Source organism: Salmo trutta, chromosome 2 (genome assembly GCF_901001165.1).
Source record: "Salmo trutta chromosome 2, fSalTru1.1, whole genome shotgun sequence".
Classification (NCBI taxonomy): Eukaryota; Metazoa; Chordata; class Actinopteri; order Salmoniformes; family Salmonidae; genus Salmo; species Salmo trutta.
The window spans coordinates 43,891,492-43,914,975 of NC_042958.1; the positions used below are offsets into that span (position 1 = coordinate 43,891,492).

At 45.9% G+C, this 23,484-nt stretch overlaps 1 protein-coding gene across 1 annotated transcript in view; it reads left to right on the forward strand.

The window, feature by feature from the left end:
• The window catches only part of LOC115155607 (zinc finger MIZ domain-containing protein 1), a 387,284-nt gene that overhangs the window by 86,032 nt on the left and 277,768 nt on the right, over positions 1-23,484 (forward strand). The window contains exon 2 of the mRNA XM_029702387.1: positions 19,988-20,119. The gene's annotated coding sequence lies outside the window, so the exon portion shown is untranslated. The remainder of the gene's footprint in view (positions 1-19,987; positions 20,120-23,484) is intronic.

Consider the following 23,484-nt stretch of genomic DNA (forward strand, 5'->3'; position numbering starts at 1 on the left):
TTTGCAACTGCACATGGGGACAAAAATTGTAGTTTTTGGAGAAATGTCCTCTGGTCTGATGAAACAAAAATAGAACTGTTTGGCAACAAAGTCAAGGTGTTGGAGTTGCCGTCCATAATAAAGGAGGCCTACAAACCTGACTCAGTTACACCAGCTCTGTCAGCAGGAATGGGCCAAAATGCACCCAACTTTTTGTGGGAAGTTTGTGGAAGGCTACCCGAAACATTTGACCCAAGTTAAAGAATTTAAAGGCAATGATACCAAATACTAATTGAGTGTAAACTTCTGACACACTGGGAATGTGATGAAAGAAATAAAAGCTGAAATAAATCATTCTCTCTACTATTATTCTGACATTTCACATTCTTAAAATAAAGTGGTGATTCTAACTGACCTAAGACAAGGAATTTTTACTAGGATTAAATGTCAGCAAATTGTGAAAAACTGAGTTTAAATGTATTTGGCTAAGGTGTATGTAAACTTCCGACTTCAACTGTATCTATCCAAAACGGAGATGTATGGGTAAACCACTTCTCCATTATTTTTGGCTCTATAATAAAGAACAAACATCAAAAACATATACGTGATCAAATACAAATCTTAGAATCAAATATTATACACTACCAGAACCCACTGGATTCTCCAATTACCTTGAATGATCTACAGTACAAAATACAAACCCTCCAACCCAAAAAGGCCTGTGGTGTTGATGGTATCCTAAATGAAATGATAAAATATACAGACCACAAACTCTAATTGGCTACACTTAAACTCTTTAACATCATCCTCAGCTCTTGCATGTTCCCCAATATTTGGAACCAAGGACTGATTACCCCAATCCACAAAAGTGAAGACCAATTTGACCCCAATAACTACCATGGGATATGCGTCAACAGCAACCTTAGGAAAATCCTCTGCATTATCATTAACAGCAGACTTGTACATTTCCTCAGTGAAAACAATGTACTGAGAAAATGACAAATTGTCTTTTTACCAAATTATCGTACGACAGACCACGTATTCACCCTGCACACCCTAATTGACAAACCAAAACAAAGGCAAAGTCTTCTCATGCTTTGTTGATTTCAAAAAAGATTTCGACTCAATTTGGCATAAGGGCCTGCTATACAAATTAATGGAAAGTGGTGTTGGGGGAAAAAATACGACATTATAAAATCTGTGTACACAAACTGCGAGTGTGTGGTTAAAATTGGGCTAAAAAGACACATTTCTTTGAACAAGGCCATGGGGTGAGACAGAGATGCAACTTAAGCCCCACCCTCTTCAACATATATATCAACGAATTGGCGAGGGCACTAGAACAGTCTGCAGCACCCGGCCTTACTAGAATCTGAAGGAGAATGTCTACTGTTTGCTGATGATCTGGTGCTTCTGTCCCCAATCAAGGAGGGCCTACCAAATAATAGTGTTCCAAAGAAGGTCCAGTCGCCAGTACCACAAATTCAAATTCCATCTAGACACCGTTGCCTAAAAGCACTCAATCTATTCATACATCGGTCTAAACATCAGCGCCACAGGTAACTTCCACAGAGCTGTGAACAATCTGAGAGACAAGGCAAGAAGGGCATTCTATACCATCAAAAGGAACATAAAATTCGACATACCAATTAGGATCTGGCTAAAAATACTTGAATCGGTTTATAGAACACATTGCCCTTTATGGTTGTGAGGTCTGTGGTCCGCTCACCAACCAAGAATTCACAAAGTGGGACAAACACCAAATTGATACTCTGCATGCAGAATTCTGCAAAAATATTCTACGTGTACATCGTAAAACACCAACTAATGCATGGAGAGCAGATTTAGGCCTATACCCGCTATTTATCAAAATCCAGAAAAGAGATGTTAAATTCCACAAGTGATTCCCAAACCTTCCATTACAAAGCCAACACCTACAGAGAGATACATCTGGGGAAGAGTCTCCTAAGCAAGCTGGTCCTGGGACACATAACCCTGGGCTTTAGGGAGGAGGAGGAGGGATGGGAGAGGAGAGAGAGGAGGAGGACGAGGAGGAGGAGTAGGTAGGGATAGGAGAGGAGGCGGGGGGATAGGAGAGGAGGAGGACGAGGAGGAGAAGGGATAGGAGAGGGAGAAGGAGGAGGGAGGAGAAGGACGTGGGGGAAGAAGAGGGGAGGAGGAGAATTAGGGAGGAGGGTAATGGAAATGAAAATGCAGGTTCGTTAGGATACCTTCTTTAAGTTTTCCACTCCTCCTCCTCCTCCACAGATAAAGATCATGAGCTGTTGCTAATTGGTAGACGTTAGCTCTGGGATGAGACGCTCTGCTTAGTTGCTCATTTGTTACGAGTACCCTTTGTTTTCACCCCCCCCCCTCCCCACACAGCTCTTTATTATTGATGCTGTTCTGTTTTCACCTTTTATCTGTGCATATTTTGAGCATCATCCGAATAGAGTCTTTATTTCTGCGTTAAGCTTCCGGTTTGGATTTTTCCACATTTTCGACAAGTTTCCATCTCTCCTATGACTAGTAGGAGGGGCAGCGTCCACTCCCATAAGGCACTGCTTCTAGGTGGTGGAAATCCCATTGTCTTTCCGCCTCAGCCACCAGATTATATTCATTTCTCCTTTAGCTCTCTCTCTCCCTGAAGTGATGTTCTCTCTCTCCTCCTCCATCCCCCCATTCCTCTGTGTATATGATCCCTCCCTCCCATCTTTTTTCTCTATTCATGTTATTAGATTGGGTGGAAGGAAAGAACGAGACGAGGGAGGGAGGTAAAGAAAGAGGTTGAAAATGCTTAGCCCTGTGACAGATCAAGCCTCATTACTTTTACCTCTCTATTGGAATTGGTTCAGGATGAGCTTTTGCTCTCTCCTCTTCACTTCCCTCTCTCTCCTCTCTCCCCTCTCTCTCCTCTCCCCTCTCTCTCCTCTTTTCTTCCCTCTCTCTCCCCCATCTTTTTTTCCCAAGATGGCGTAGCAGTCTTTGTCTTTGTCCTGTCGTGTCCCTTGTATGTATCTTTTGACATCTTTTTCTTCGCATATCTTTTTAAAATATTTTCCTAAACCTCAACTTCTAAATACTCTCCTGCAACCAGCCTCACACAATGTGGCGTGGATCTGTTATTTAAAAAAAAAAGTATTTATTCTATTTCCTTCAGATCTGGAATCCCTCAACTGAAGCTAGCCAGCTAACTACCTACCAGCTATCAGTCAGCAAACCATTGCTAGCGGTCATCAGCTAACCTTTAGCTCGGAAAGCTCTCGCCAGTTCGAACAACGTGACTCAAACCAGAGCATAACGGAGCTATTATTATTTTATATATTTTTTCCCCATATCCCCGGATTCCTACCACAAACTCTGAACGTTTTCATCTGGATCTTCGCAACTAGCTAACCGCAATCCCGCTGCATGGAACCCCGCCGATCCTCTACGACTGGAATACCGACATAATCTGCCCGAGGATTCCAACAGGCCCTTCAGGCGCGACGTCCGCTGAAGGCCCATTCTGCTAACCACGGCCTGCTAGCTAGCTAGAGCTACTTGGAACCCTAACTACTAATCCACGACTGGTCTATCGACGTCACTGCACGAGGAGGCAAAAACAGACTTACCCCCATCGCGACGTCCCCCAAAGGCCCTTCTGCTAACTTGCTAGCTCCGGTCTGCTAACTGCTAGCTTGCTTGCCCCGGTCTGCTAACTGCTAGCTTGATAACACGGTCTGCTAACGGCTAGCTTGCTAGCCCCGGTCAGCTAGCTTGTTTAGCCCCGGCCTACTAACTGTTAGCTTGTTAGCATCGGCCTGCTAACTGTCTGAATCGCCGTGCCCCCAGTCAGCCCAACCACTCACTGGACCCATATGTTCACTTGGCTACGCATGCCTCTCTCTAATATCAATATGCCTCGTCAATTACTGTCCTGGTTAGTGATTACTGTCTTATTTCACTGTAGAGCCTCTAGCCCTGCTCAATATGCCTTAACCAACCATGTTGTTCCACCTCCTACATATGCGATGACATTACTCAATGCCTAGGTTTACCTCCAATGTACTCACATCCTACCTTACCTTTCTGTACACTATGCCTTGAATCTATGCTCCTTTTACTCTCTCTTCTGAACGCGCTAGACGGCCAGTTCGTATAGCCTTTAGCCGTACCCTTATCCTACTTCTCCCCTGTTCCTCTGGTGATGTAGAGGTTAATCCAGGTCCTGCAGTGCCTAGCTCCACTCCCACTCCCCAGGTGCTCTCATTTGTTGACTTCTGTAACCGTAAACGCCTTGGTTTCATGCACGTTTCCATTAGAAGCCTCCTCCCTAAGTTTGTTTTACTTACTGCTTTAGCACACTCTGCCAACCCGGATGTCTTAGCTGTGTCTGAATCCTGGCTTAGGAAAACCACCAAAAACCCTGAAATCTCCATCGCTAACTATAACATTTTCCGCCAAGATAGAACTTCCAAAGGGAAGTTGCAATCTACTGCAAAGATATCCTGCAGAGTTCTGTATTACTATCCAAGTCTGTACCCAAACAATTCGAGCTTCTACTTCTAAAAATTCACCTTTCCAGAAACAAGTCTCTCACTGTTGCCGCTTGCTATAGACCACCCTCTGCCCCCCAGCTGTGCCCTCGATACCATATGTGAATTGATTGCCCCCATCTATCTTCTGAGCTCGTGCTACTAGGTGACCTAAACTGCGACATGCTTAACACCCCGGCCATCCTACAATCTAAGCTTGATGCCCTCAATCTCACACAAATTATCAATGAACCTACCAGGTACAACCCCAAATCCGTAAACACGGGCACCCGCATAGATATCATCCAAACTAACTCATCATCCAAACTAACTCGCCCTCCAAATACACCTCTGCTGTTTTCAATCAAGATCTCAGCGATCACTGCCTCATTGCCTGCATCCGTAATGGGTCTGCGACCAAACGACCACCCCTCATCACTGTCAAACGCTCCCTAAAACACTTCTGCGAGCAGGCCTTTCTAAATGACCCAACTGGGGTATCCTGGAATGACATTGACCTCATCCCGTCAGTAGATGATGCCTGGCTATTCTTTAAAAGTGCCTTTGTCACCATCTTAAATAAGCATGCCCCACTAAATTTTTTTTCAAATAGGAATGGATATAGTCCTTGGTTCACTCCAGACCTGTCTGCCCTCGACCAGCACAAAAACATCCTGTGGCGTTATGCATTAGCATTGAATAGCCCCCGTGATATGCAACTTTTCAGGGAAGTTAGGAACAAATATACACAGGCAGTTAGGAAAGATAAGGCTAGCTTTTTCAAACAGAAATTTGTATCCTGTAGTACTAACTCAAAAAAGTTCCTGGACACTGTAAAGTCCATGGAGAATAAGAGCACCTCCTCCCAGCTGCCCACTGCTCTGAGGCTAGGAAACACTGTTACCACCGATAAATCCACTATAATTGAGAATTTCAATAAGCATTTCTCTACTGCTGGCCATGCTTTCCACCTGGCTACCCCTACCCCGGTCAACTGCCCAGCACCCTCCACAGCAACCCGCCAAAGCCCACACCATTTCTCCTTCACCCAAATCCAGATAGCTGATGTTCTGAAAGAGCTGCAAAATCTGGACCCCTACAAATCAGCCGGGCTAGACAATCTGGACCCTCTCTTTCTAAACTTATCTGCCGAAATTGTTGCAACCCCTATTACTAGCCTGTTCAACCTCTCTTTCGTATCATCTGAGATTCCCAAAGATTGGAAAGCTGCTGCGGTCATCCCCCTCTTCAAACGGGGTGACACTCTAGACCCAAACTGCTACAGACCTATATCTATCCTACCCTACCCTGTCTTTCTAAGGTCTTCCAAAGCCAATTTAACAAACAGGTTACCGACAATATCGAATCCCACCGTACCTTCTCCGCTATGCAATCTGGTTTCAGAGCTGGTCATGGGTGCACCTCAGCCACGCTCACGGTCCTAAACGACATCATAACCGCCATTGATAAGAGACATTACTGTGCAGCCGTATTCATCGACCTGGCCAAGGCTTTCGACTCTGTCAATTACCACATTCTTATTGGCAGACTCGACAGCCTTGGTTTCTCAAATGATTGCCCCGCCTGGTTTACCAACTACTTCTCTGATAGAGTTCAGTGTGTCAAATCGGAGGGCCTGTTGTGCGGACCTCTGGCAGTCTCTATGGGTGTGCCACTGGGTTCAATTCTCGGGCCGACTCTCTTCTCTGTATACATCAATGATGTCGCTCTTGCTGCTGGTGATTCTATGATCCATCTCTACGCAGACGACACCATTCTGTATACTTCTGGCCCCTCTTTGGACACTGTGTTAACTAACCTCCAGACGAGCTTCAATGCCATACAACTCTCCTTTCGTGGCCTCCAACTGCTCTTAAGCTCAAGTAAAACAAAATGCATGCTATTCAATCGATCACTGCCCGCACCTGCTCGCCCGTCCAGCATCACTACTCTGGACGGCTCTGACTTAGAATACGTAGACAATTACAAATACCTGGGTGTCTGGTTAGACTGTAAACTCTTCTTCCAGACTCACATTAAGCATCTCCAATCCAAAGTTAAATCTAGAATCGGCTTCCTATATCACAACAAAGCATCCTTTACTCATGCTGCCAAACATACCCTCGTAAAACTGACCATCCTACCGGTCCTCGACTTCGGTGATGTCATCTATAAAATAGCCTCCAACACTCTGGTCAACAAATTGGATGCAGTCTATCGCAGTGCCATCCGTTTTGTCACCAAAGCCCCATACACTACCCACCACTGCGACCTGTACACTCTCGTTGGTTGGCCCTCGCTTCTTACTCATCGCCAAACCCACTGGCTACAGGTTATCTACAAGTCTCTGCTAGGTAAAGCCCCGCCTTATCTCAGCTCACTGGTCACCATAGCAGCACCCACTCGTAGCACGCGCTCCAGCAGGTATATCTCACTGGTCACCCCCAAAGCCAATTCCTCCTTTGGCCACCTCTCCTTCCAGTTCTCTGCTGCCAATGACTGGAACGAACTGCAAAAATCTCTGAAGCTGGAGACTCATATCTCCCTCACTAGCTTTAAGCACCAGCTGTCAGAGCAGCTCACAGATCACTGCACATAGCCCATCTGTAAACAGCCCATCTATCTACCTACCTCATCCCCATACTGTATTTATTTATTTATCTTGCTCCTTTGCACCCCAGTATCTCTACTTGCACATTCACCTTCTGCACATCTACCATTCCAGTGTTTAATTGCTATATTGTAATTACTTCACCACCATGGCCTATTTATTGCCTTAACTCCCTTGTCTTACCTCATTTGCACTCACTGTATATAGATTTTTTGTTTTCTTTTGTTCTACTGTATTATTGACTGTATGTTTTGTTTATTTCATGTGTAACTCTGTGTTGTTGTGTGTGTCGAATTGCTATGCTTTATCTTGTCCAGGTCGTAGTTGCAAATGAGAACTTGGTCTCAACTAGCCTACCTGGTTAAATAAAGGTAAAATAAAAAATGTCTCTCTCTTTCTGTCTTATTATTTCTCCCTCTTTGTATCTCTCTCCCCCCTCTCCCATCTCTCTTTTTCTCTCTCCTCTCTCTCTCCCCATCTCTCTTTCTGTCTTATTCTTTCTCCCTCTTTGTATCTCTCTCCCCCCTCTCCCATCTCTCTTTTTCTCTCTCCTCTCTCTCTCCCCATCTCTCTTTCTGTCTTATTCTTTCTCTTTGTCTCTCTCTCTCTCTCTCTCCCCTCTCTTTCTCTCTCCCCCATCTCTCTCTCTTTCTGCCTTGTTCTCTCTCTGTACCCCCCTCCCCCATCCCATCTCGCACTCTCTTCATTACCCTGCTGCTGATTCCTCCCGGGCCGTGCGGTCATAATGATTCCAGATAGCCAGGTGTCTCAGCCCAGGAGGAAGCACTGTAACCACAGAACCACACCACAGAACCACACCACAGAACCACACCACAGAACCACACCACAGAACCAGACCACAGAATCATCAATGGACCCCTATTCACTGCATAGTGCATTACTTTTCACCAGGGTCCATAGGGCTCTGGTCAAAAGTAGTGCACTATGTAGGGAATAGGGGTCCATTTGATTTTCAGATGAAGCGTGAGACAGAGAGAGAGATCTCACATATACCTGAGTCTGTGGACATAAAGTGCTGTAGTTCCATGTCAACAGAATACGCCTGTAAGCTGCATCCCAAATGGAATGGTATTCTCTATAGTGCACCAGTTTTAACCAGGCCCCTATGGTTCCTGTTGTTCAATACATTTGGAATATCCCCTACTGCAGTCTGTATCAACCAGTAGTCTAACAGTCTATATGACTGACCACCATGTCCCCTACAACAGTCTGTATCAACCAGTAGAACAAAAAAGACAAACAGGAGAGCAGTCTTAACAGGAAGTGTATCCTGCTGTTATTGCTGCCTTTGCTGAAACCACTGAACACAGGTATTTCTCAGGGGCCCCACAGGGAATAAAAACACATTTAACTTCAAGTTTACTTTGCTGGATCTCTCACTCACACTCACACACACACACACACACACACACACACACACACACACACACACAGAGAAGAGGACAGTTAAACGCTTTGGTTTTTTATTATTATTTTTCACATCAAAATATTATCCAAAATACAAATAATTCATATTTAGGGGTCCAAGTATTTGATAACAGATTGGGAAGGTGACAGCAGGAAACAGATTATAACACAGCATAACACTTTATAACACATAACAGATTGGGATGGTGACAGCAAGAAACAGATTATAACACATTATAACACATTAGGAAGGTGTGACATAAAGACGATGCATAATTTGGAGTTGTTGTGATCTTGATCCTGTGTGTGGGAGGGGCTTACGTTGCAGTTTGTCATTTCTAGACATAGCCTGGGAGGATTTTTCACTGTCACACAGAGCAACATGGTAATTGTGTTCCAAATGTCACCTATTCCCCTGTGTTCCAAATGGCACCTATTCTCTGTGTCCCAAATGGCACCTATTCACTGTGTTCCAAATGGCACCTATTCCTCTGTGTTCCAAATGGCACCTATTCCGCTGTGTTCCAAATGGCACCTATTCCCTGTGTCCCAAATGGCACCTATTCCTCTGTCTTCCAAATGGCACCTATTCACTGTGTCCCAAATGGCACCTATTCCTCTGTGTTCCAAATGGCACCTATTCTCTGTGTCCCAAATGGAACCTATTCCACTGTGTTCCAAATGGCACCTATTCCTCTGTGTTCCAAATGGCACCTATTCCCCTGTGTTCCAAATGGCACCTATTCCACTGTGTTCCAAATGGCACCTGTTCATCAGTGTTCCAAATAGCACCTGTTTCTCTCTGTTCCAAATGACACCTATTCCCTTGTGTTCCAAATGGCACCTATTCCCTTTGTGTTCCAAATGGCACCTATTCCAGTTTGTTCTAAATGGCACCTATTCCACTGTGTTCCAAATGGCACCTATTCCACTGTGTTCCAAATGGCACCTATTCCCGCCGTGTTCCAAATGGCACCGATTCCCTTGTGTTCCAAATGGCACCTATTCCTTTGTGTTCCAAATGGCACATATTCCCCCGTGTTCCAAATGGCACCTATTCAACTGTGTTGCAAATGACACCTATTCAAATGTGTTCCAAATGGCAGCTATTTCACCGTTTTCCAAATGACACCTATTCCACTATGTTCCAAATGACACCTATTCTGCTATGTTCCAAATGACACCTATTCCACCATGTTCCAAATGGCAGCTATTCCCACTGTGTTCCAAATGGCACCTGTTCCACTGTGTTCCAAATGGCACCTATTCCCACTGTGTTCCAAATGGCACGTTTTCCGCTGTGTTCCAAATGGCACCTATTCCCCTGTGTTCCAAATGGCACCTATTCCCCTGTGTTCCAAATGGCATGTGTTCTTCTGTGTTCCAAATGGCACCTATTCCACTGTGTTCCAAATGGCATGTGTTCCCCTGTGTTCCAAATGTGACCTATTCCACTGTGTTCCAAATGGCACCTATTCCTCTGTGTTCCAAATGGCACCTATTCCATTGTGTTCCAAATGGCACCTATTCCCCCTGTGTTCCAAATGGCACCCTTTCCACTGTGTTCCAAATGGCACCCTTTCCATTGTGTTCCAAATGGCACCCTTTCTACTGTGTTCCAAATGGCACCCTTTCCACTGTGTTCCAAATGGCACCTATTCAACTGTGTTCCAAATGGCACCTATTCCTCTGTGTTCCAAATGGCACCTATTCCTCTGTGTTCCAAATGGCACGTGTTCCCGTTTGTTCCAAATGACACCTGTTTCTCTGTGTTCCAAATGACACCTGTTTCTCTGTGTTCCAAATGGCACCTGTTTCCCTGTGTTCCAAATGGCACCTATTCCCCTTTTTTCCAAATGGCATGTGTTCCACTGTGTTCCAAATGGCACCTATTCCCACTGTGTTCCAAATGGCACGTGTTCCCTTGTGTTCCAAATGGCACCTATTCCTCTGTGTTCCAAATGGCACGTGTTCCCTCTGTGTTCCAAATGGCACCTGTTCCTCTGTGTTCCAAATGGCACCTATTCCACTGTGTTCCAAATGGCACCTATTCCACTGTGTTCCAAATGGCACCTATTCCACTGTGTTCCAAATGGCACCTATTCCCCTGTGTTCCAAATGGCACTATTTCCTACTAGCATTTTGACCACAGCTCTATAGACTCTGGTCAAAAGTAGTACACTATCAAGGGAATAGAATACCATTTGGAACACATCCTTGCTGTTGTCCCACCAGACAGTCATACAATCATTTAATTAGGTAACAACCCCCTGTGTTATTCTATAATATGTTTGCAGTGTGCAGGCAGTTTATCAATTACTGCTTGTGGTTTCATTCTGTCACTCAGTCTCAGTCTGGGGCAAGTGTTTGAGCTCTCTCTCTCTCTCTCTGTGCTGCAGAGCTGTGTAATATACTTCAACAAATCAATTCTGTTGCAGTTGAGCATTTTCCTCCTCTCTTTCTTCTCTCTTTCCTCTTCTATCTTTCCTCTTCTCTCCTCTCTATCCACTCCTCCCCTCTCTGTCCTCCCCTCTCTATCCTCTCCTCTCTATCCACTCCTCCCCTCTCTTTCCTCTCCTCTCTATCCACTCCTCCCCTCTCTATCCTCTCCTCTCTATCCTCTCCTCTCTATCCACTCCTCCCCTCTCTTTCCTCTCCTCTCTATCCACTCCTCCCCTCTCTATCCTCTCCTCTCTATCCTCTCCTCTCTATCCACTCCTCTCCTCTCTATCCTCTCCTCTCTATCCACTCCTCCCCTCTCTGTCCTCCCCTCTCTATCCTCTCTATCCACTCCTCCCCTCTCTGTCCTCCCCTCTCTATCCTCTCCTCTCTATCCACTCCTCCCCTCTCTGTCCTCCCCTCTCTATCCTCTCCTCTCTATCCACTCCTCCCCTCTTTCCTCTCCTCTCTACCCTCTCCTCTCTTTCCTCTCCTCTCTATTCTCTCTTTCCTCTCCTCTCTTTTCTCTCTTTCCTCTCCTCTCCTCTCTTTCCTCTCCTCTCTATCCTCCCTCTGTCATTGTTGTTTCCAGTACAGAGCACACATCAGACCACAGCCCAGGAGTAGAGGAAGAGAATCTGGTTTTGAAAAGGAGAGAGCTGCCCCCCTTGTCTCCCACCCGATATGAAATGATTCCTTGTGGTTGGACCGGCCTTTATAGCCTGCATTAACCCTGTGCTGTCAACCAAAGCATGAGCTCTGCTCAGAGAGATGAATCAAACCCAGGAGCTGTGTGCTGGGGATTGGAATAGCTAGCTCTACCGTTTCCTGTGTGTGTATCACCCCTGTCCTCTGAGTCGTCCTCTGTAAGCAGCGGAGCATGCAGCTTATCCATGCAGCGAAGAAATGTATTAAACCACATTAGGAGTCAAACCTACTAGCAACTGTTAGGAATGGTGTGTCTGTAGAGAGAGGACCAGTACTGTCTATAGAGAGAGGACCAGTAGTGTCTATAGAGAGAGGACCAGTACTGTCTATAGAGAGAGGACCAGTAGTGTTATAGAGAGAGGACCAGTAGTGTTATAGAGAGAGGACCAGTAGTGTCTATAGAGAGGACCAGTACTGTCTATAGAGAGGACCAGTACTGTCTATAGAGAGAGGACCAGTACTGTCTATAGAGAGAGGACCAGTAGTGTTATAGAGAGAGGACCAGTAGTGTTATAGAGAGAGGACCAGTAGTGTCTATAGAGAGAGGACCAGTAGTGTCTATAGAGAGAGGACCAGTAGTGTCTATAGAGAGAGGACCAGTAGTGTCTATAGAGAGAGGACCAGTAGTGTCTATAGAGAGAGGACCAGTACTGTCTATAGAGAGAGGACCAGTACTGTCTATAGAGAGAGGACCAGTACTGTCTATAGAGAGAGGACCAGTACTGTCTATAGAGAGAGGACCAGTAGTGTCTATAGAGAGAGGACCAGTAGTGTTATAGAGAGAGGACCAGTAGTGTCTATAGAGAGAGGACCAGTAGTGTCTATAGAGAGAGGACCAGTAGTGTTATAGAGAGAGGACCAGTAGTGTCTATAGAGAGAGGACCAGTAGTGTCTATAGAGAGAGGACCAGTAGTGCCTATAGAGAGAGGACCAGTAGTGTTATAGAGAGAGGACCAGTAGTGTCTATAGAGAGAGGACCAGTAGTGTCCATAGAGAGAGGACCAGTAGTGTCCATAGAGAGAGGACCAGTAGTGTCTATAGAGAGAGGACCGGTACTGTCTATAGAGAGAGGACCGGTACTGTCTATAGAGAGAGGACCGGTAGTGTCTATAGAGAGAGGACCGGTAGTGTCTATAGAGAGAGGACCGGTAGTGTCTATAGAGAGAGGACCGGTAGTGTCTATAGAGAGAGGACCGGTAGTGTCTATAGAGAGAGGACCGGTAGTGTCTATAGAGAGAGGACCGGTAGTGTCTATAGAGAGAGGACCGGTAGTGTTATAGAGAGAGGACCGGTAGTGTTATAGAGAGAGGACCAGTAGTGTCTATAGAGAGAGGACCAGTAGTGTCTATAGAGAGAGGACCAGTAGTGTCTATAGAGAGAGGACCAGTAGTGTCTATAGAGAGAGGACCAGTAGTGTTATAGAGAGAGGACCAGTAGTGTCTATAGAGAGAGGACCAGTACTGTCTATAGAGAGAGGACCAGTACTGTCTATAGAGAGAGGACCAGTAGTGTCTATAGAGAGAGGACCAGTAGTGTTATAGAGAGAGGACCAGTAGTGTCTATAGAGAGAGGACCAGTACTGTCTATAGAGAGAGGACCAGTACTGTCTATAGAGAGAGGACCAGTACTGTCTATAGAGAGAGGACCAGTAGTGTCTATAGAGAGAGGACCAGTAGTGTCTATAGAGAGGACCAGTAGTGTCTATAGAGAGAGGACCAGTAGTGTCTATAGAGAGAGGACCAGTAGTGTCTATAGAGAGAGGACCAGTAGTGTCTATAGAGAGAGGACCAGTAGTGTCTATAGAGAGGACCAGTAGTGTCTATAGAGAGAGAACCAGTACTGTCTATAGAGAGAGAACCAGTACTGTCTATAGAGAGAGAACCAGTACTGTCTATAGAGAGAGGACCAGTAGTGTTATAGAGAGAGGACCAGTAGTGTTATAGAGAGAGGACCAGTAGTGTTATAGAGAGAGGACCAGTAGTGTCTATAGAGAGAGGACCAGTAGTGTCTATAGAGAGGACCAGTAGTGTCTATAGAGAGAGTACCAGTAGTGTCTATGGAGAAGACCAGTAGTGTCTATAGAGAGAGGACCAGTAGTGTCTATAGAGAGAGGACCAGTAGTGTCTATAGAGAGAGGACCAGTAGTGTTATAGAGAGAGGACCTGTACTGTCTATAGAGAGAGGACCAGTAGTGTTATAGAGAGAGGACCTGTACTGTCTATAGAGAGAGGACCAGTACTGTCTATAGAGAGGACCAGTAGTGTCTATAGAGAGGACCAGTAGTGTCTATAGAGAGAGGACCAGTAGTGTCTATAGAGAGAGGACCAGTAGTGTCTATAGAGAGGACCAGTAGTGTCTATAGAGAGAGAACCAGTACTGTCTATAGAGAGAGAACCAGTACTGTCTATAGAGAGAGGACCAGTAGTGTTATAGAGGACCAGTAGTGTTATAGAGAGAGGACCAGTAGTGTCTATAGAGAGAGGACCAGTAGTGTCTATAGAGAGAGGACCAGTAGTGTCTATAGAGAGGACCAGTAGTGTCTATAGAGAGAGTACCAGTAGTGTTATAGAGAGAGGACCAGTAGTGTCTATGGAGAAGACCAGTAGTGTCTATAGAGAGAGGACCAGTAGTGTCTATAGAGAGAGGACCAGTAGTGTCTATAGAGAGAGGACCAGTAGTGTCTATAGAGAGAGGACCAGTAGTGTCTATAGAGAGAGGACCAGTAGTGTTATAGAGAGAGGACCTGTACTGTCTATAGAGAGAGGACCAGTAGTGTTATAGAGAGAGGACCTGTACTGTCTATAGAGAGAGGACCAGTACTGTCTATAGAGAGAGGACCGGTAGTGTCTATAGAGAGAGGACCGGTAGTGTCTATAGAGAGAGGACCGGTAGTGTCTATAGAGAGAGGACCAGGAGTGTCTATAGAGAGAGGACCAGTAGTGTCTATAGAGAGAGGACCAGTAGTGTTATAGAGAGAGGACCAGTAGTGTCTATAGAGAGAGGACCAGTAGTGTCTATAGAGAGAGGACCAGTAGTGTCTATAGAGAGAGGACCAGTAGTGTTATAGAGAGAGGACCTGTACTGTCTATAGAGAGAGGACCAGTAGTGTTATAGAGAGAGGACCTGTACTGTCTATAGAGAGAGGACCAGTACTGTCTATAGAGAGGACCAGTAGTGTCTATAGAGAGGACCAGTAGTGTCTATAGAGAGAGGACCAGTAGTGTCTATAGAGAGAGGACCAGTAGTGTCTATAGAGAGGACCAGTAGTGTCTATAGAGAGAGAACCAGTACTGTCTATAGAGAGAGAACCAGTACTGTCTATAGAGAGAGGACCAGTAGTGTTATAGAGGACCAGTAGTGTTATAGAGAGAGGACCAGTAGTGTCTATAGAGAGAGGACCAGTAGTGTCTATAGAGAGAGGACCAGTAGTGTCTATAGAGAGAGGACCAGTAGTGTCTATAGAGAGAGGACCAGTAGTGTCTATAGAGAGAGGACCAGTAGTGTCTATAGAGAGAGGACCAGTAGTGTCTATAGAGAGAGGACCAGTAGTGTCTATAGAGAGAGGACCAGTAGTGTCTATAGAGAGAGGACCAGTAGTGTCTATAGAGAGGACCAGTAGTGTCTATAGAGAGGACCAGTAGTGTCTATAGAGAGAGTACCAGTAGTGTTATAGAGAGAGGACCAGTAGTGTCTATGGAGAAGACCAGTAGTGTCTATGGAGAGAGGACCAGTAGTGTCTATAGAGAGAGGACCAGTAGTGTCTATAGAGAGAGGACCAGTAGTGTCTATAGAGAGAGGACCAGTAGTGTCTATAGAGAGAGGACCAGTAGTGTCTATAGAGAGAGGACCAGTAGTGTCTATAGAGAGAGGACCAGTAGTGTTATAGAGAGAGGACCTGTACTGTCTATAGAGAGAGGACCAGTACTGTCTATAGAGAGAGGACCGGTAGTGTCTATAGAGAGAGGACCGGTAGTGTCTATAGAGAGAGGACCGGTAGTGTCTATAGAGAGAGGACCGGTAGTGTCTATAGAGAGAGGACCAGGAGTGTCTATAGAGAGAGGACCAGTAGTGTCTATAGAGAGAGGACCAGTAGTGTTATAGAGAGAGGACCAGTAGTGTCTATAGAGAGAGGACCAGTAGTGTCTATAGAGAGAGGACCAGTAGTGTCTATAGAGAGAGGACCAGTAGTGTCTATAGAGAGAGGACCAGTAGTGTCTATAGAGAGAGGACCAGTAGTGTTATAGAGAGAGGACCAGTAGTGCCTATAGAGAGAGGACCAGTAGTGTCCATAGAGAGAGGACCAGTAGTGTCTATAGAGAGAGGACCAGTAGTGTTATAGAGAGAGGACCAGTAGTGTCTATAGAGAGAGGACCAGTAGTGTCTATAGAGAGAGGACCAGTAGTGTCTATAGAGAGAGGACCAGTAGTGTCTATAGAGAGAGGACCAGTAGTGTCTATAGAGAGAGGACCAGTAGTGTTATAGAGAGAGGACCAGTAGTGTCTATAGAGAGAGGACCAGTAGTGTCTATAGAGAGAGGACCAGTACTGTCTATAGAGAGAGGACCAGTACTGTCTATAGAGAGAGGACCAGTAGTGTCTATAGAGAGAGGACCAGTAGTGTCTATAGAGAGAGGACCAGTAGTGTCTATAGAGAGAGGACCAGTAGTGTTATAGAGAGAGGACCAGTAGTGTCTATAGAGAGAGGACCAGTACTGTCTATAGAGAGAGGACCAGTACTGTCTATAGAGAGAGGACCAGTACTGTCTATAGAGAGGACCAGTAGTGTCTATAGAGAGGACCAGTAGTGTCTATAGAGAGAGGACCAGTAGTGTCTATAGAGAGAGGACCAGTAGTGTCTATAGAGAGAGGACCAGTAGTGTCTATAGAGAGGACCAGTAGTGTCTATAGAGAGAGAACCAGTACTGTCTATAGAGAGAGAACCAGTACTGTCTATAGAGAGAGGACCAGTAGTGTTATAGAGAGAGGACCAGTAGTGTTATAGAGAGAGGACCAGTAGTGTTATAGAGAGAGGACCAGTAGTGTCTATAGAGAGAGGACCAGTAGTGTCTATAGAGAGGACCAGTAGTGTCTATAGAGAGAGTACCAGTAGTGTCTATGGAGAAGACCAGTAGTGTCTATAGAGAGAGGACCAGTAGTGTCTATAGAGAGAGGACCAGTAGTGTCTATAGAGAGAGGACCAGTAGTGTTATAGAGAGAGGACCTGTACTGTCTATAGAGAGAGGACCAGTAGTGTTATAGAGAGAGGACCTGTACTGTCTATAGAGAGAGGACCAGTACTGTCTATAGAGAGGACCAGTAGTGTCTATAGAGAGGACCAGTAGTGTCTATAGAGAGAGGACCAGTAGTGTCTATAGAGAGAGGACCAGTAGTGTCTATAGAGAGGACCAGTAGTGTCTATAGAGAGAGAACCAGTACTGTCTATAGAGAGAGAACCAGTACTGTCCTATAGAGAGAGGACCAGTAGTGTTATAGAGGACCAGTAGTGTTATCAGAGAGAGGACCAGTAGTGTCTATAGAGAGAGGACCCAGTAGTGTCTATAGAGAGAGGACCCAGTAGTGTCTATAGAGAGGACCAGTAGTGTCTATATAGAGAGTACCAGTAGTGTTATAGAGAGAGGACCAGTAGTGTCTATGGAGAAGACAGTAGTGTCTATAGAGAGAGGACCAGTAGGTCATAGAGAGAGGACGCAGTAGTGTCTATAGAGAGAGGACCAGTAGTGTCTATAGAGAGAGGACCAGTAGTGTCTATAGAGAGAGGACCAGTAGTGGTCTATAGAGAGAGGACCAGTAGTGTCTATAGAGAGGACCAGTAGTGTCTATAGAGAGGACCAGTAGTGTCTATAGAGGAGTACCAGTAGTGTTATAGAGAGAGGACCGTAGTGTCTATGGAGAAGACCAGTAGTGTCTAGGAAGAGAGGACCAGTAGTGTCTATAGAGAGAGGACCAGTAGTGTCTATAGAGAGAGGACCAGTAGTGTCTATAGAGAGAGGACCAGTAGTGTCTATAGAGAGAGGACCAGTAGTGTCTATAGAGAGAGGACCAGTAGTGTCTATAGAGAGAGGACCAGTAGTGTTATAGAGAGAGGACCTGTACTGTCTATAGAGAGAGGACCGGTACTGTCTATAGAGAGAGGACCGGTAGTGTCTATAGAGAGAGGACCGGTAGTGTCTATAGAGAGAGGACCGGTAGTGTCTATAGAGAGAAGACCGGTAGTGTCTATAGAGAGAGGACCAGGAGTGTCTATAGAGAGAGGACCAGTAGTGTCTATAGAGAGAGGACCAGTAGTGTCTATAGAGAGAGGACCAGTAGTGTCTATAGAGAGAGGACCAGTAGTGTCTATAGAGAGAGGACCAGTAGTGTCTATAGAGAGAGGACCAGTAGTGTCTATAGAGAGAGGACCAGTAGTGTCTATAGAGAGAGGACCAGTAGTGCCTATAGAGAGAGGACCAGTAGTGCCTATAGAGAGAGGACCAGTAGTGTCCATAGAGAGAGGACCAGTAGTGTCTATAGAGAGAGGACCGGTACTCTCTATAGAGAGAGGACCGGTAGTGTCTATAGAGAGAGGACCGGTAGTGTCTATAGAGAGAGGACCGGTAGTGTCTATAGAGAGAGGACCGGTAGTGTCTATAGAGAGAGGACCGGTAGTGTCTATAGAGAGAGGACCGGTGGTGTCTATAGAGAGAGGACCGGTGGTGTCTATAGAGAGAGGACCAGTAGTGTTATAGAGAGAGGACCAGTAGTGTTATAGAGAGAGGACCAGTAGTGTCTATAGAGAGAGGACCAGTAGTGTCTATAGAGAGGACCAGTAATGTCTATAGAGAGAGTACCAGTAGTGTTATAGAGAGAGGACCAGTAGTGTCTATGGAGAAGACCAGTAGTGTCTATAGAGAGAGGACCAGTAGTGTCTATAGAGAGAGGACCAGTAGTGTCTATAGAGAGAGGACCAGTAGTGTTATAGAGAGAGGACCTGTACTGTCTATAGAGAGAGGACCAGTAGTGTTATAGAGAGAGGACCTGTACTGTCTATAGAGAGAGGACCAGTAGTGTCTATAGAGAGAGGACCAGTAGTGTCTATAGAGAGAGGACCAGGAGTGTCTATAGAGAGAGGACCAGTAGTGTCTATAGAGAGAGGACCAGTAGTGTTATAGAGAGAGGACCAGTAGTGTCTATAGAGAGAGGACCAGTAGTGTCTATAGAGAGAGGACCAGTAGTGTATATAGAGAGAGGACCAGTAGTGTATATAGAGAGAGGACCAGTAGTGTCTATAGAGAGAGGACCAGTAGTGTTATAGAGAGAGGACCAGTAGTGCCTATAGAGAGAGGACCAGTAGTGTCCATAGAGAGAGGACCAGTAGTGTCTATAGAGAGAGGACCAGTACTCTCTATAGAGAGAGGACCAGTAGTGTCTATAGAGAGAGGACCGGTAGTGTCTATAGAGAGAGGACCGGTAGTGTCTATAGAGAGAGGACCGGTAGTGTCTATAGAGAGAGGGACCGGTATAGAGAGAGGACCGGTAGTGTCTATAGAGAGAGGACCGGTAGTGTCTATAGAGAGAGGACCGGTAGTGTCTATAGAGAGAGGACCGGTAGTGTTATAGAGAGAGGACCGGTAGTGTCTATAGAGAGAGGACCGGTAGTGTCTATAGAGAGAGGACCGGTAGTGTCTATAGAGAGAGGACCGGTAGTGTCTATAGAGAGAGGACCGGTAGTGTCTATAGAGAGAGGACCAGTAGTGTCTATAGAGAGAGGACCAGTAGTGTCTATAGAGAGGACCAGTAGTGTCTATAGAGAGAGGACCAGTAGTGTCTATAGAGAGAGGACCAGTTGTGTCTATAGAGAGAGGACCAGTAGTGTCTATAGAAAGAGGACCAGTAGTGTCTATAGAGAGAGGACCAGTAGTGTCTATAGAGAGAGGACCAGTAGTGTCTATAGAGAGAGGACCAGTAGTGTTATAGAGAGAGGACCAGTAGTGTCTATAGAGAGAGGTTTATTGTTTATCCTACGTCCCAAAGCCCCTTAGGGTTCCTTATGTTCCCCGGTATAAAAAAAGTAGGTGCACTATGTAGGGAATAGGTTGGTATTTGGTATGCAATCCAAAATCTTCCGGTCATTTTGCTGAATGAATGAATTAATTAATTAATTTGGTGACAGATGTGAAATGAAATATGGGGTGATAGTTTAAAAATTGTCAAAAAAAAAAATTAATTTGTAAAAGCAAAGTACTTAAGCGTTTTTAATGACAAGTGTCAGAGCAAATAAACTAAACTTCTTCAATGTTTTTTTTTAGGAGCAGCAGAATCTGGGGTGGAGGACCCCTACCTGACATGTGACTGGGTGGGGGGGGTGGGGGGGTCTGAGGTGGCGGCAGACAGAGAGAGACGGAGGAAGAAGAAGAATCCAGGATTTACAGTCAACACAGGTGAGTTCCTTTCCTCATTAAACCATCTCATCCTTTTCCCACTACAGAGCCTGAGCTGGGTTGTACTGGGCAGAGCCAAGCTGAGCTGGGTTGTACTGGGCAGAGCCAAGCTGAGCTGGGTTGTACTGGGCAGAGCCAAGCTGAGCTGGGTTGTACTGGCAGAGCCAAGCTGAGCTGGGTTGTACTTGGCAGAGCCAAGCTGAGCTGGGTTGTACTGGCAGAGCCAAGCTGAGCTTGGGTTGTACTGGGCAGAGCCAAGCTGAGCTGGGTTGTACTGGGCAGAGCCAAGCTGAGCTGGGTTGTACTTGGCAGAGCCAAGCTGAGCTGGGTTGTACTGGGCAGAGCCAAGCTGAGCTGGGTTGTACTGGGCAGAGCCAAGCTGAGCTGGGTTGTACTGGGCAGAGCCAAGCTGAGCTGGGTTGTACTGGGCAGAGCCAAGCTGAGCTGGGTTGTACTGGGCAGAGCCAAGCTGAGCTGGGTTGTACTGGGCAGAGCCAAGCTGAGCTGGGTTGTACTGGGCAGAGCCAAGCTGAGCTGGGTTGTACTTGGCAGAGCCAAGCTGAGCTGGGTTGTACTGGGCAGAGCCAAGCTGAGCTGGGTTGTACTGGGCAGAGCTGAGCTGGGTTGTACTGGGCAGAGCCAAGCTGAGCTGGGTTGTACTGGGCAGAGCCAAGCTGAGCTGGGTTGTACTGGGCAGAGCCAAGCTGAGCTGGGTTGTACTTGGCAGAGCCAAGCTGAGCTGGGTTGTACTTGGCAGAGCCAAGCTGAGCTGGGTTGTACTGGGCAGAGCCAAGCTGAGCTGGGTTGTACTGGGCAGAGCCAAGCTGAGCTGGGTTGTACTGGGCAGAGCCAAGCTGAGCTGGGTTGTACTGGGCAGAGCCAAGCTGAGCTGGATTGTACTGGGCAGAGCCAAGCTGAGCTGGGTTGTACTGGGCAGAGCCAAGCTGAGCTGGGTTGTACTGGGCAGAGCCATGCTGAGCTGGGTTGTACTGGGCAGAGCCAAGCTGAGCTGGGTTGTACTGGGCAGAGCCAAGCTGAGCTGGGTTGTACTTGGCAGAGCCAAGCTGATCTGGGTTGTACTGGGCAGAGCCAAGCTGAGCTGGATTGTACTTGGCAGAGCCAAGCTGAGCTGGGTTGTACTGGGCAGAGCCAAGCTGAGCTGGATTGTACTTGGCAGAGCCAAGCTGAGCTGGATTGTACTTGGCAGAGCCAAGCTGAGCTGGATTGTACTGGACTGAGCCAAACTGAGCTGGGTTGTACTGGACTGAGCCAAACTGAGCTGGGTTGTACTGGACTGAGCCAAACTGAGCTGGGTTGTACTGGACTGGCCTTTTTTTGCATCTGAAACCATGCTGGAAAGTGCGTTGTTTTTGCTTTGGGTCAGAATAGTGGTAATCGGGCTTTACGGTCATTCAGCGGACGTCTAGATCCCTAAACTATTCCTGATGAGTGTTGTTCACTTCATTCATTGTCAGGAAAACTCCCTGCTTGTTGAGGAAATGTCACAGATAGCTGGTGTTTGGAAGACAGCAGGAGATGCACTATTGTAAAGTGGTTGTTCCACTGGATATCATAAGGTGAATGCACCAATTTGTAAGTCGCTCTGGATAAGAGCGTCTGCTAAATTACTTAAATGTAAATGTAAATGAGAGGCTTGTTACTGTAAATATACTTTAGAGCCTGTCTGTTCTCTCAGTGAACTGTTATAAACTTGTTATAAACTTGTTATAAACACTGGGATAGTGTTTGGTTGGTCCTACTTGCTATAAACACTGGGATAGTGTTTGGTTGTTCTTACTTGCTATAAACACTGGGATAGTGCTTGGTTGGACAACATATTTGGTTTGCAGACCTACATATGAAGGCCATTGTATCCATCAGTTGGATAAATATGCCATACAGTTGGCCTGGTTGGTTTGGGTTGGCTGCTGTATGCTGAGCCGCAAGGCAGAGGGAGTGTGTGTGTGCGCCTGTGTGTGTGTGTGCGTGTGTGGAGTAGGGAGCCTTCTTAAGTCCACTCCCATGACTAATGCCAAGAGGAGATTCCTAATAAATGTCTTGACCTCCAGATGAACTTTGCTAGCATTCCTAGCTAGTTCATCTTTTAACCCCCCCTCCCCGTTCATTTTCTAGATAGCATTTTTCCCTATAGATGTTCTGTGTTTAATAAATACATAAAAAATGTGAAACAAAGATAATTATTATAATAAGAAATATTAAACAAATTAATAAATACTAATTAACTTTGACGACATTGTGAAATTAAATTTTGCATCTTCTTTGAGCGAGAACGCATGCAGGCAGATTTTGGTTAATTTGACCATTTTCTTTCCAGTTTGATTAAATGAGCTTAATATGCTATGCTTCCAAAGCCAACATATGAATGAATAGCCCTCTGTAATATATATTGAGAAGACGTTTGAGAAAGATGCTGATTGACTTATGAAATGGTACAGGACTCATGCTGGGGCCATTAGCATGGCAGGCTAATCAAATAGGCTAGTCATCTATAGCTGAATGTAACAACTATTTCTCTTTTTAGCTAATATGGCTCTATTGTAAACATGCTCTTCTTGTTTCTACATGTTATCTCACCTGTTTTCTTTAACAGAGAAGATATATTAAGCTTAGGTTTCTTTTCCAAAATACAATATAAAATACACAATAAACACTATCTCAATATATATACACACATATTAGAATGGAAAAACATAGTGGCAAGCACAAGTAAAACCACAAATAAATCCCCCTCTCCTCTCTCCCCTCTTCGTCTCTCCTCTCTCCCCTCTTCGTGTCTCCACTCCCTTCCACCCAGCCTGGGACATCAGAATGTGAGTTATTCCCAGCAGCCCTCAGCCCTCTGGGTCAGTCTGTTAACATCAGAATGTGAGTTATTCCCAGCAGCCCTCAGCCCTCTGGGTCTGTCTGTTAACACCATAATGTGAGTTATTCCCAGCAGCCCTCAGTCCTCTGGGTCAGTCTGTTAACACCAGAATGTGAGTTATTCCCAGCAGCCCTCAGCCCTCTGGGTTGGTCTGTTAACACCAGAATGTGAGTTATTCCCAGCAGCCCTCAGCCCTCTGGGTTGGTCTGTTAACACCAGAATGTGAGTTATTCCCAGCAGCCCTCAGCCCTCTGGGTTGGTCTGTTAACACCAGAATGTGAGTTATTCCCAGCAGCCCTCAGCCCTCTGGGTTGGTCTGTTAACACCAGAATGTGAGTTATTCCCAGCAGCCCTCTGGGTTGGTCTGTTAACACAGCAGTGCACCAAATGTGCTTTGCTTGAACAGTTGCCCCCCCCCCCCCCCAAATATCAAGAGATTTGACCCCACACTCTCGCTGGAAGACTAAAGGAGGATTGGCTG